The 12,514-nt window shown below is 44.6% G+C and overlaps 1 long non-coding RNA gene across 2 annotated transcripts in view; it reads right to left on the reverse strand.

Moving 5' to 3' along the window:
* The window catches only part of LOC137650679 (uncharacterized), a 136,444-nt gene that overhangs the window by 33,968 nt on the left and 89,962 nt on the right, over positions 1–12,514 (reverse strand). The gene's annotated exons all lie outside the window — the stretch shown is intronic.

A 12,514-nucleotide genomic window follows, 5' to 3' on the forward strand; every position in this document is an offset into this window, starting at 1 on the left:
CATTATAGTTTTCATCATCCCCATGACTTGCCCCATCATAGCTTCCAATCGGTTCTCCATTCGTTCCTCATTCTCTTTCATCCTCATCTCAAAACATTCTTCCACTTTCTCTACAGTTCCCTTCAACTCCCTAAGCTCCTTCTGCATCACCTCATTCTCCCAGTTCAACCTCTCATTCTCTACTAGCAACCTCTCTTTCTCAACTATCAACCTCTGCTCCCGTTCTTTATAATGCCGCAATTCCTCCTCCAAAGCCTTTAATTTACCTTCCATTGTCGTTAACCTTAAATCTACATCCTAAATATAACCTTTGTGAAAGAGTCTGGTTCAATCCCACCTCGACTGTCCCTGTTCGGGCGCCAAAATAATGTGGCGGGATGTTGCAAGGACAACCCCCACACCCTGAATCACACTTACTGACAATGGTCTCCACAAAACAAACTTTCCCCTTACGTAATCTACAACCAGACTCTTAGACAAAAAGGACGAAATAAACAAAACATAACATAACCTTAAAACTATATATTTCTTACTAACTATATTAAATCCAACCAAAACCATCCACATTCAAAATACTTAACACTAATCATAAACAACAGTAAATATAACAACGTAACACCATTCAAATAAACGCAAAAAAAAACCTAACAAACTTAAATTACACCGCACACCAACTCCAAAAATAAATATATATATATGAACACCAACACAGCCGACAGTCTTTTACGGCAACTACCACAATCACAGCTTTGTTGTCAACAGATTACACTGTGTGGCAATTTGCCACAACTGCCACGCTGAATTGATTGTTAGTCATCATCCCCATCATCATCATCATCATCATCATCATCAACAATCCAAATACAAAGGCCAGGTCATCATCGGTTCAGCAATCCAAAAGCAGTCCAAACAAAATCGTAATACAGGCCAGGTCATCAACAATAAATCCACTTTCTAACAATTCGGTCTCTCCAAAGGAGGAATCGCAGCCTGCCAAAATAAAAAAGAAAAACACTTACGAACACTTCTAGCTAACTGAACTATCGCACTATAATCGAAGATAAATAATAAATTGTTCCTATCATTCACAATCACGACAAGCAAAGATAAACAAAACTGTACTTACTTTTTAAATGAATCAACACTTCCACGCTGGTCAGAAAAATATAAATATAATCCAGCTCTCACACAACTGCCTTATGCTGCAGTCAAATAAAAAAAGCATTCGCTCCGAAACATTCACCACTGTCGTAACCTAACTAAAAAATGTAAACAAACAATCTCATTTGTACCAACAGTCTTTCTCACCACCAACGATCGTTAACCTAACTACTTTCGCTCGCTAACACAATATCTCTCTCTCTCTCTCTCTCTCTCTCTCTCTCTCTCTCTCTCTCTCTCTCTCTCTCTCTCTCTCTCTCTCTCTCACACACAGGATTTGGCAAAAACAAAAAATAAAAATAAAGCAAAAATAAATCCTCCACAGCACCTCCCAAAATTGCCTAAAAGCCACTCACAAAGTCATCCAATATCTTCAATCTCTAGGCTTCCAGATCAACTTCAAGAAGTCCCGTCTTCTTCCAAAATCGAAGTTCCAATGGCTCGGTCTGCAATGGGATCTTATATCTCATACTCTGTGTCTTCCCAAACCCAAGAGGTTAGAGATTGCAAGGAACACCAATCGCTTTCTCAAAGACAAAGTAAGTTCAAGACGACTTCAAGAAAGGATTCTGGGATCCCTTCAGTTTGCCTCAGTGACGGACCTTCTTCTGAAGGCAAAATTGAAAGATATCAATCGTGTCTGGCGTTCGAGGGCGAACCGGAAGCTCCGGGACAAGAAAGTCCGCCTTCCTCCCATCCTACGGGAAAGACTTCTTCCTTGGACAACAGCCAACAGTCTGTCAAAGTCAGTTCCCCTTCGATTTCCGCCTCCGAAATTAATCATTCACACAGACGCATCCCTTTCAGGTTGGGGCGGCTATTCTCAGCTCCAGAAAGTTCAAGGTCTTTGGTCTCCCTTGTTCTGCCAATTTCACATCAATGTGCTGGAAGCCATGGCAGTTCTTCTAACCCTGAAACGTCTCGTTCTACCCAAGAGACAACACCTTCGTCTGGTCCTCGACAGCGAAGTGGTGGTCCGCTGCCTCAACAGAGGCGGGTCAAAGTCAGGGCCTCTGAACCATGTTCTAGTAGCCATATTCTCCCTAGCAGCCTCGAACCGTTGGCATCTTTCAGCTGTCCACCTGGCGGGAGTCCGGAATGTAGTGGCAGAAGCCCTGTCCCGGACCTCCCCTCTAGAATCGGAATGGTCACTCGATCCAAAGTCATTTCAGTGGATTCTCTCTCGGGTCCCCGGTCTCCAAGTGGACCTCTTTGCCACAGAGTCCAACCACAAATTGAGAGTATATGTGGCTCCCAATCTAGACCCTCAGGCTTACGCCACAGACGCCATGTCACAGAATTGGGACATTTGGGAAAAGATTTATCTTTTTCCCCCGGTGAATCTTTTACTGAAGGTTCTAGACAAACTGAGATCCTTCAAGGGACAAGTGGCCTTGGTCGCTCCCAACTGGCCCAAGAGCAATTGGTATCCTCTCCTGCGAGAGCTGAGACTATATCCTCACCCGATACCCAATCCGGTTCTGTCTCAGATAGTACAAACACGCGTTGTGTACGCTTCCTCAAACATTCAGAGCACCCTAACTTTATGGACTTTATGAAGTTTGCGGCCATGCATGGGGCCAATATTGATCCCCAAAACACCCTGTTCCTAGAATCAGATAAACGGGATTCCACTATCCGTCAGTATGACTCTGCGGTTAGAAAGTTGGCAAAATTTTTGATAGACTCAGACGTACTCTGTATGAATTTGAACCTTACGGTCACTTTCTTTAGATCTTTGTTAGAATCAGGTCTGGCAGCCAATACTATCACCACTATTAAATCTGCTTTAAAAAAGATTTTCCTAGTGGGTTTTAACATAGACTTAACCGACTCTTTGTTAGCTTCAATTCCAAAAGCTTGTGCCAGACTGAAACCGGTTACTCGTCCTACCCCGGTGACCTGGTTCCTTAATGATGTACTCAAATTGGCTTCTGACACCATTAACAGTTCGTGTGATTACATTCCCCTTCTCAGGAAAACGCTTTTCCTGGTGAGCTTGGCTTCCGGGGCAAGAATTTCTGAACTGGCAGCCTTGTCGAGAGACCCGGGTCATATTGAGTTCCTTCCTTCGGGAGAGGTCCTTCTTTCACCTAACAAATTCTTTTTGGCTAAGAATGAAGACCCTCAGAACAGATGGTCCTCCTGGAAAATCGTCCCTCTTACACAAGATCCGTCTCTGTGCCCTGTTACTACTCTTAGGTCTTATTTATCCCGGACCTCCTCTATCTCCTCGGGGCCTCTATTCGTTAGAGAACAAGGTGGTACCATTACCATTAAAGGGATCAGGCAACAAATTTTGTATTTTATTAAACAGGCTAACCCTGACTCTTTTCCTCTTGCACATGATATCAGAGCGGTTGCTACTTCGGTGAACTTTTTTCACCACATGAATTTTACGGACCTTTCCAGGTATACAGGGTGGAAATCACCGTCAGTGTTCAAGAAACACTACCTTAAACATTTAGAAGCCTTAAAATTTTCTACAGTAGCTGCAGGGAGCGTAGTTACTCCCAGGTAACTTACAGGTTAATTCCTTGTCTCTTTATCTCTCCCTCTTACCTGCCTCATTTATACCCTATTTATATTCATTGGTCTCGCACCTGATTACTGTCATTATATTTGTAAATTTTTAACTCCTGAGTATCTGTATATGTTATCACTCACGGCATTATTATACCTTATTTTGTCATTTGTTCTACCAAGTGGATTTATGTTCATTTTAAGATACCCTTATATTTATTTGTGGCACTCATCTCTGATTAAAACATCTTGTTTTTCCCTTACGCTTATGTCTTTTCCTTTATTTTGCAAGTTTGGTGACATTTCTCTTGTACATATTCACTGGGCGGCACAGGTTCGAGCCCAGAAAAGGGATTTTGACGTAGGAAAAATCTATTTCTGGGCGAGGGACCTGTGCCGCCCAGTGAACCCTCCCAGCTCCTCTCCCTTGGAGTCCCCAAACTTTGGGTGCTAAGGAGTTGGGTTCCGAGCGGATGCAGAGTTGGTGGTGCCGAGTGAGGTTGAACGGCTCTCCTCTATTGGGGTATTTGTCGTGGATAAATCTAAATAGTGCGGGACCTCTGGATTATACGCCCAATTTTATACCGACACCAATAGGTGAGCGAGCTAGTTAACCTAGCACTCCTTTACATTTTTTTTCTGGTATATTTAGCAGTGAATTACCTAAGAATAAGTGCTAAATGGAGCTTATTCACTGGGCGGCACAGGTCCCTCGCCCAGAAATAGATTTTTCCTACGTCAAAATCCCTTTTTTGAATATACTTACCCGGTGATTATAATAGCTGCAACTCTGTTGCTCGACAGAAAACTCTACGGAAAAAATTCGCCAGCGATCGCTACACAGGTAGGGGGTGTACTTCAACAGCGCCATCTGTCGTCCAGATACCCAGTACTCATTGTAAACAAAGAACTCAATTTTCTCCTCGGTCCACTGCGTCTCTATTGGGGAGGAAGGGAGGGTCCTTTAATTTATAATCACCGGGTAAGTATATTCAAAAATTTATTTTATTATCAAAATAACATTTTTCAATATTTAACTTAGCCGGTGATTATAATAGCTGATTCACACCCAGGGGGGTGGGTAGAGACCAGCAATATATGTTTACATCATTATGAATTTTTTATTTCATTTTAGAAGTTATCAAAATAACAAAAACAAAATAAATAGGTACCTGGTAAGGAAGTCGACTTGAACAATTACTCTGCCTTTTTAAGTACGTCTTCCTTACGGAGCCTCGCGATCCTCTTAGGATGCTGAGCGACCCCTAGGATCTGAAGTATCAAGGGTTGCAACCCATACAACAGGACCTCATCAAAACCTCTAATCTAGGCGCTTCTCAAGAAAAGAATTTGACCACCCGCCAAATCAACCAGGATGCGAAAGGCTTCTTAGCCTTCCGGACAACCCAAAAACAACAATAAAAAACATTTCAAGAGAAAGATTAAAAAGGTTATGGAATTAGGGAATTGTAGTGGTTGAGCCCTCACCCACTACTGCACTCGCTGCTACGAATGGTCCCAGAGTGTAGCAGTCCTCGTAAAGAGACTGGACATCCTTAAGATAAAAAGACGCGAACACTGACTTGCTTCTCCAATAGGTTGCGTCCATTATACTTCGCAGAGATCTATTTTGTTTAAAGGCCACGGAAGTTGCGACAGCTCTAACTTCATGTGTCCTTACCTTCAGCAAAGCTTGGTCTTCCTCACTCAGATGTGAATGAGCTTCTCGTATTAACAGTCTGATAAAATAGGATAAAGCATTCTTTGACATAGGCAAAGATGGTTTCTTAACTGAACACCATAAAGCTTCTGACTTTCCTCGTAAAGGTTTAGTTCGTCTTAAATAGAACTTAAGAGCTCTCACAGGGCATAAGACTCTTTCTAGTTCATTTCCAACCATATTCGATAGGCTTGGAATATCGAACGATTTCGGCCAAGGACGAGAAGGTAGCTCGTTTTTGGCTAGAAAACCAAGTTGTAGAGAACATGTAGCCGTTTCAGATGAAAATCCGATGTTCCTGCTGAAGGCGTGAATCTCACTGACTCTTTTAGCTGTGGCTAAGCAAACCAGGAAAAGAGTCTTTAAGGTGAGATCTTTAAGGGAGGCTGATTGTAGCGGCTCGAACCTTTCTGACATGAGGAATCTTAGTACCACGTCTAAATTCCAACCAGGTGTAGCCAAACGACGCTCCTTCGTGGTCTCAAAAGACTTAAGGAGGTCCTGTAGATCTTTATTGTTGGAAAGATCTAAGCCTCTGTGACGGAAGACTGATGCCAACATGCTTCTGTAACCCTTGATAGTGGGAGCTGAAAGAGATCGTTATTTCCTCAGGTATAAAAGGAAGTCAGCTATTTGAATTACAGAGGTACTGGTCGAGGATACAGATAGTGACTTGCACCAGTTTCGGAAGACTTCCCACTTCGATTGGTAGACTCTAATGGTGGATGTCCTCCTTGCTCTAGCAATCGCCCTGGCTGCCTCCTTCGAAAAGCCTCTAGCTCTCGAGAGTCTTTCGATAGTCTGAAGGCAGTCAGACGAAGAGCGTGGAGGCCTTGGTGTACCTTCTTTACGTGTGGCTGACGTAGAAGGTCCACCCTTAGAGGAAGAGTTCTGGGAACGTCCACTAGCCATCGAAGTACCTCGGTGAACCATTCTCTCGCAGGCCAGAGGGGAGCAACTAACGTCAACCTTGTCCCTTCGTGAGAGGCGAACTTCTGCAGTACCTTGTTGACAATCTTGAACGGAGGGAATGCATATAGGTCTAGATGTGACCAATCTAGGAGAAAGGCATCTATATGAACTGCTGCTGGGTCCGGGATTGGTGAGCAAAATATTGGGAGCCTCTTGGTCATCGAGGTTGCGAAGAGATCTATGGTTGGCTGGCCCCATGTGGCCCAAAGTCTCTTGCACACATCCTTGTGTAGGGTTCATTCTGTTGGAATGATTTGTCCCTTCCGACTGAGACAATCTGCCATGACATTCAAGTTGCCTTGGATGAACCTCGTTACTAGCGAAATGTTTTGACCTTTTGACCAGGTGAGGAGGTCCCTTGCGATCTCGTACAACGTCATAGAGTGGGTCCCTCCTTGCTTGGAGATGTACGCCAAAGCCGTGGTGTTGTCTGAGTTCACCTCCACCACTTTGCCTTGAAGGAGAGACTTGAAGCTTTTCAAGGCCAGATGAACTGCCAGTAGCTCCTTGCAGTTGATATGCATTGTCCTTTGACTCGAGTTCCAAATTCCCGAGCATTCCCGACCGTCTAATGTCGCGCCCCAGCCTGTGTCCGATGCGTCCGAGAAGAGAACGTGGTTGGGAGTCTGAACAGCCAGGGGCAGACCCTCTCTGAGGCTGATACTGTCCTTCCACCATGTCAGGCAAGACTTCATCTTCTCGGAAATGGGGATCGAGACTGCTTCTAGCGTCTTGTCCTTTTTCCAGTAAAAAGCTAGGTGATATTGAAGAGGACGGAGGTGTAGTCTTCCTAACGATACGAACTGTTCCAGGGATGATAGTGTCCCTATCAGACTCATCCACTGCCTGACTGAACATCGTTCCTTCTTCAGCATGTTCTGGATGCATAACTGGGCTTGGCTTGTTCTGGGGGCCGACGGAAAAGCCCGAAAAGCTAGACTGTGAATCTCCATCCCTAAATACACAATAGTTTGGGATGGGACCACTTAAGACTTTTCCAAATTGACAAGGAGACCCAATTCCTTGGTCAGATCTAGAGTCCACTTTAGATCCTTCAGACAGCGACGACTGGAAGAAGCTCTTAGAAGCCAGTCGTCCAAATAGAGGGAGGCTCGGATGTCCGCTAAATGAAGGAATTTGGCTACATTCCTCATCAGCCTCGTAAACACAAGAGGAGCTGTGCTTAGGCCAAAGCACAGGGCTTGAAACTGGTAGACAACCTTTTCGTAAACAAATCTCAGAAAAGGTTGGGAGTCTGGGTGGATGGGGACGTGGAAGTATGCGTCCCTTAGGTCTAAAGAGACCATCCAGTCTTCCCTTCTGACCGCTGCTAGAACGGACTTTGTGGTCTCCATGGAGAACGTCTGCTTTGTGACAAAGACATTCAGCGCACTGACGTCTAGCACCGGCCTCCACCCTCCTGTCTTCTTTGCCACTAAGAAGAGACAGTTGTAGAAGCCCGGGGTTTGATGGTCCAGGACTTTGACTACCGCTCCCTTTTCTAGTAAGAGAGACACTTCCTGTTTCAATGCTCGTCTCTTGTCTTCCTCTCTGTACCTGGGAGAGAGATCGAAGGGAGACGTTGCTAGAGGGGGTTTTCGTACAAACGGGATCTTGTACCCCTCTCTGAGCAACTTCACAGATTGTGCATCTGCGCCTCTCTTCTCCCAGGTCTGCCAGAAGTTCTTGAGTCTGGCTCCCACTGCTGTCTGAAGAAGCTGGCAGTCAGACTCTGCCTTTAAAGGACTTGGTTCCTTTCTTCTTTCCACGTCTCCCTTCGGCACGAGCACCTCCTCTGCTGGAGGCTCTGCCACGAAAGGGTGGAATAAATCGGGACTCTGGAGTGTCCATCCTTGGTCTAGCTGACAAGGTAGGCAAAGGGGTGGCTTTGCGAGCAGAGGACGCAACCAGATCATGAGTATCCTTCTGTATCAAAGAAGCAGCAATCTCCTTAATCAGGTCCTCTGGAAAGAGGCACTTGGAAAGAGGAGCAAACAGAAGTTCGGATCTTTGGCAAGGTGTAACTCCAGCTGACAGGAAAGAGCAAAGGTTCTCACGCTTCTTGAGGACTCCGGACACAAAAGATGCAGCAAGCTCATTAGATCCGTCACGTACGGCCTTGTCCATGCAGGACATGATGAGCAATGAAGTATCCTTCTCTGTCGGAGAGATCTTCCTGCTTAGAGCTCCCAGACACCACTCTAAAAAGTTGAAGACCTCGAAGGCTCTAAATATCCCTTTCAAAAGGTGGTCCAGGTCCGAAGATGACCAACATATCTTTGAGCGTTTCATGGCTAGCCGGCGGGGAGAGTCTACAAGACTTGAGAAGTCGCCCTGGGCAGAGGCAGGAACTCCCAAGCCGAGAACTTCTCCCGTGGCATACCAGACGCTCGATCTAGAAGAGAGTCTAGCAGGGGGAAACGTAAAGGCTGTCTTCCCTACTCTTTTTGGACTGCATCCATTCTCCTATCACTCGTAAAGCTCTCTTGGACGAGCGTGCGAGGACGAGTCTAGTAAAGGCAGGCGAGGATGACGGCCTACCTAAAACAAACTCTGACGGAGGAGAGCGCGGAGCCACAGACACAAACTGGTCCGGAAACATCTCTTTGAACAGTGCTAAAACCTTCCTAAAGTCCAAAGAGGGTTGCGTAGACTTAGGCTCGTCAAGATCCGAATGTGGTTCATCTACGTGTGCAGCACCATCATCATCAGAAAGACCATCATCCGAGTATTGAGGAGGAAGCGGCAATGGAGTAGGTAACGGCTGGTTAGCTGAGTCCGGTCGCACGGGTGCATGCGTGACTGAGCCGGACGCAACGTCATGGAACTGTTGCCCAGTCTGTGAGCTGGCAACAACCATAGTAGCGCGGGGACACACAGCGTCTACTCCAGACTGTCTAGCCTGATGTGGGTGAGCAGTGGCAACCACACTGGGTTGCGGAGGTTGACGCACCGCGTCAAAACAAAACAACTCTGACGGTTGTTGTACCTCACGAACGTCAACGGAAGGCTCCGTGCGTCGCTGAACGTCAACATGCGGCTGGCAGGGCACACTGGAACGCATGGGTGGCGGAACTCTCTCAACTGGAGTGCGCAAGAAGGTCGCCTCAGCGTCCACAGGACGCACAACCGAGTGTGTGGTTGGTTGTAGGCAAGAGGCAGTACTAGCTGGTGCAGCAGCAACCTTCTCCGCACGCAAGTCCTGCATCAGAGACGTTAATTGGGACTGCATGCTCTGCAGCAAAGACCACTTAGGGTCTGCAGGAGCAGGTGCGGCGACAGACGGTGTAACTGTCTGAGGCGGTACCGCTTTGCCTCTCTTAGGAGGTGAGCAGTCATCGGAAGACTGCAGCGAGTCCGAACTGACCCAGTGGCTACAGCTGGGCCGTTGGACTTGCGCGGAAGGGACCGACTTGCGTTTTAATGGTCGTGAGACCTTGGTCCATTGTTTCTTGCGAGAAACACCTTCCGAAGACGAGGAATAAATGGGCTCTCTCGTCTTTGTGCGGCAGGGGCGATCTTGGGAAGATGCGCCCGGTACCACGGAGGGAACGTCTGTTCGCTGATTAAAGCCTCTCGAACCCATTGGTCGTACGACATTGCTTCTCCCCTGGACTTGGGAGCTTGCAAGAGGTCCCGGACTAGGAGGACGACAGGCACGAACAGACGAACCCTCAAGCGCAACACTATCCACAACACTATCACTCACTTTAACACTTCCCACTGCACTTTTACACTTCAGCTCCTTGACATCCGCCATGAGCTGGTTACGGTCACTAGCCAGGGACTCAACTCTCTCACCCAGAGCTTGGATGGCACGCATCATGTCAGCCATCGAAGGTTCCTGAGTGCCAGAAGGGGGATTAGGAGCAACCACTACAGGGGAAGGAATAGGTTGTGGGGCATGAGGAGAGGAAATGTCAACAGAACGAGAGGAACTTCTCCTAACTCTATCTCTCTCTAGCCTACGTGTATACTTTTGGAATTCGATAAAATCGAATTCCGAAAGCCCAACGCACTCCTCACATCGATCTTCCAATTGACAGGTTTTATCCCGACAATTGGAACAAACAGTGTGAGGGTCGATAGAGGCCTTCGGAAGACGCCTTGAACAGTCCCTAGCATTACACTTCCTAAATTTTGGGACTTGAGAAGGGTCAGCCATTTTGAATTGGTCAAAGGGGAATTCAAAAACTATCCAAAGTCATCAACAAATAATCCGTAATCAAAAAAAGAATGCAAGGATTTTTGAAGAGAAAGCTTGCACAGCGAAAGCTCAAAACTAGAATAGTGTACTTCACCAAATAGTTGTGAAAACAAATCCAGTTAGCAACAGCGAATTAGTAGGTCTTGCCGGTAGCACGACAGAGAGAAAATTGAGTTCTTTGTTTACAATGAGTACTGGGTATCTGGACGACAGATGGCGCTGTTGAAGTACACCCCCTACCTGTGTAGCGATCGCTGGCGAATTTTTTCCGTAGAGTTTTCTGTCGAGCAACAGAGTTGCAGCTATTATAATCACCGGCTAAGTTAAATATTGAAAAATATATGATAAATAACAAACTATAAATTGAGACTCGGTGGAGGATTAATTTTTGTTTTATTTTTCTTTATTTTTTGTTGTTTGCCAAATCCACAGAGAGAGAGAGAGAGAGAGAGAGAGAGAGAGAGAGAGAGAGAGAGAGAGAGAGAGAGAGAGAGAGAGAGAGAGAGAGAGAGAGAGAGAGAGTAATGATTGTTTGTTATGAGAAGACTGTTGTATAACTGAGGTTGTTTGTTTGATTTAGCTAGCTTAGGACAGTGGTGAATGTCTGGGCGAATGCTCTTTTTGATTTGACTGCACTCAGACACAGTTGTGTGAATGCTGGATTATTATTATTATTATTATCATTTTGACCAGCATAGAAGTGTTTAATTATTTTGACAGTAAGTACAATTTGTTTATCTTTGCTAGGAGTGATTCTGAATAATAGAAAGTTCCTTATTTATCATTGATTATAGTGTGATAGTTTAGTTAGCTAGGAGTGTTCGTAAGTGTTTTTCTTTTTTTATATTGCAGGACGTAATTCCTCCTTTGGAGAGATTTTAACTTGTATATGGAATTGATTGTTGATGACCTGGTTTATGATAAGGAACATGATACGACTGTTCAGATTTATATAATTGTTGATGACCCGGACTGAATGAACTTTCGATTGATGATGATGACGATGACGATGATAACTATGACCCCAGTCGCGGAGGCAGTTGTGGCAAATTGCCACACCGTTTAGTCTGTTAATCACAGAGCTGTGGTACTGTGCCGAGAAACAGTTCTGCTTTCTGTGGACGAGTGTTGGTGTTGTAATATTTATAAACACATACGGTACATATTTTTCTGTTGGTGTGCGCTTAATTTTTAAGTTTTGATATGGTTTTTTTTATGGTTTATTTGAATGGTGTTCCAGTTATTGTATATTTAGTGTTAAGTTTTTGATCAGTTTTAGGTGATATTATTTTGATTGTGGATGGTTCGTATAAAGCATTTTAGTTTTAAGGAATATAGTATTAAGGTTATGTTTTGTTTTTATTCCCCTTCTGTCTAAGATTCCACTTGATAACGTAGGGGGTTTGTGGTGAGGAAACATTTGTCAGTTAGAGCGATTCAAGGGTGTGGGGGTTGTTCTTGTGACATCCCGCCACAACTTTTCAAGAAGACTGTGTGGTAAGAGATCTTGCACAAGAAAAGGCCGTTATTAAAAACACTTGCAACTATCCTAAATTAAACACTAACAAAAATAAATCCCAACTAAGTAAAAAGGAAGAAAAACATTCCTATGAAACCTTTTGCAAGCCAAAATAGAATGAAGAGAAGATATAATGTCCATTAGTAATTTTATAAGGAAACACTTTTGAATAATTCCAAACTTTAAATCTACTTACCAAATCATCAACAAATAACACCTATATACAGTAATGGGAGGAAGAATATAAACTAAACATCTAAAATTACTGGACCTCAATATTTAAGTTTACTTAAGAGTATCGTCACAATGGTTTTGGTTACACTACCTTTTCCAGTAAAGTTGATTTTCCTACAAAACTTTAAGTTTTCATGACAAAAAGTAAACTCTGACTCACTTTACTTTGAAAATATCA

This window comes from Palaemon carinicauda, chromosome 12, assembly GCF_036898095.1.
Source record: "Palaemon carinicauda isolate YSFRI2023 chromosome 12, ASM3689809v2, whole genome shotgun sequence".
Lineage (NCBI taxonomy): Eukaryota > Metazoa > Arthropoda > Malacostraca > Decapoda > Palaemonidae > Palaemon > Palaemon carinicauda.